The following is a 2,245-nucleotide window of genomic DNA, read 5'->3' as shown; positions in this document are numbered from 1 at the left end:
CTGGTATCTTTTTAATTATTTATATGGCAGGTTTGGAATTGATTGATGCTAGCCTTTTTTTTTTCTTAGTCAGAAATAATGGCACACAGGGCATGTAAATTTTGATGGAATAAATGCAATTATGATGAAGGGCAAGAAAGGTCCAGAACAAGGTATTTTTTGAGAGGAATAGGCAGAATCAGAGTGTTATAGCTAATGCATCATGCAGCTTGAGAGCAATGAGTTTCCATAGAGGTTAAATGAGCAAGAATCAGAGGGAAATTTTAAAGGACAGAACAATCCCGAATAAAACTGAAAAACAGTGTAGAAATGTTTGTGACCCACAAAAACAACTCAGGTGTTCACAGAAGAGAGGCACCTTATTTGTGGTTGTATAACAAACTTTAGTTCATGCTCAGTTCCCTAGCAAGATAACTTAATCTAGCAATTTCAATGTATTTCCTTACTCCAATTCTGAGATTTAAAATGTTATTTCAGGGTTTAAATTGATTTGTTTGGCATTAATCTTTAGTTCATTCAGTATTGCTCTCTCCCCCTTATCCTTCTATCTAACCCTAAGTCTTGGGATTAAATAATTTCTTAGAATTTTATATTTAGATTATCATTATCTTCCCTGGTCTGCGCTAATATCTTTAGTACACTGACCTCTATATTTCTTTTACCTAGACTAAAGAATCTGCTAATCCCACTTTGGCCTTCAGTTGCCAGACGTCTTCCTCATCTGAACCATGGAATCCATTGGGAAGTGCAGCCAAGTTCTGACTGATATTTTGGTATGGACAACTTAAATGTGGACCCTGGAAATATTTGAATTATGTCTAATCTCCAGCTCTCTCTGAAGCTACAGGAAGCTACCAACAGAAGGGCCAATCTCACATTTTCTTTTGATAACACGAACTTTTTCTGCTTTTATTTGGAGTTACTCTATTTTGACATGGTGTGCTTTGTGAGACTCACTTTTCCCTGATCTTCAAAATGTATGAGGGAAATACATATCTATATTGTGCTTAGATCTCTAATCCTATCACCGCAACCACCTTCAAGAGGACTCAGATACCAAAAATATTTTCTGTTTTATAAGCTCTCTGATGTACTTATACTTTTGGAGGTTCTCCTTGAGCTGTGTAATTCTTACATCATTCACCAATCCAAAGGTTTGCTGGCCCCAAGGACTTCTGGTGCAAAAATATGCATGCAAAAGATTTAGGGTCGTGTGACTGACTGAAACCTCTAGAATAGCAATTATCATTTCAATAATCTTCCCTGTTACAGTGAGTAGATATATAAATTTCTTGGTTATTAACATGCAGAGAGATAGAATAGTAGTGATGAAAACATTGCTCTCCATCTTGTACTTCAAAACTGGCTCTGTTTCATTCTTTCCCCCATGTCTCCCTTCCCAGAAAACAAATTTCATACATACCTTAGCTTTCCTCAAGAATAAGATCTATAGAGGATTGTTGACCTGCAAATGCTAACATATTCAAGTTAACTTAAGATTTTATCCCACTATTGAGAATTTCAGTGTGGGAAATCTGGGAAACTAGACATGGTTTGTGAACCACAGGGTTGATAAAATAAATTTCATATCTCATTCCACAGTTATGTGAGTTCAGCAATGTGAGGCACAAGAAGCTCATGGGTTCAGTAATTTTACAGATGAGGGTGTCATTTCTCCTTTGATGCCAAAAAGTGCATAATAGAGGGAATAAAATATAATAAGTTCAAATTTATGTTCAAAGGAAAATTATCTAAATTTAACTGTTAGATATGACGAGTAGGAGTCAACAAGGAAAATATTCTTAGATTGTTTTGAAAAATAAAAACTCTTTTGGTTAAGTGGATAAATAACTAGCAAAGAGTTAAAAATTAGTAGTCAAATTATATGAAAAATAACATCAGGAAATACCTGATGAGACTGCAGCAATTCAGTGACATCTTCAGGCTCCACTTCTAATTCTAGTTTTCTTGCTATTTTCACCACATCTACAGTTAATTCCTTCACAGAAGTCTTGAACCCCTTAAAATCATCCAGGAGGATGAGAAACAACTTTCTCTGAACTCTTATTAATGTTATTATGTTGACCTCCTCCCATAAATCATGAATGATCTTAGTGGCATCAAAAATGGTGAATTCTTTCCAGAAGGTTTTTAATTTACTTTGCACACATCCTATAGAGGAATCACTATCAGTGGCAACTATGCCCTTACAAATGTACTCCTTAAATAATAAGACTTGGATGTC

This window comes from Colobus angolensis, unplaced genomic scaffold (assembly GCF_000951035.1).
Source record: "Colobus angolensis palliatus isolate OR3802 unplaced genomic scaffold, Cang.pa_1.0 Scaffold5, whole genome shotgun sequence".
In the NCBI taxonomy this organism is placed as follows: Eukaryota; Metazoa; Chordata; class Mammalia; order Primates; family Cercopithecidae; genus Colobus; species Colobus angolensis.
This window is presented reverse-complemented; position numbering follows the sequence as displayed.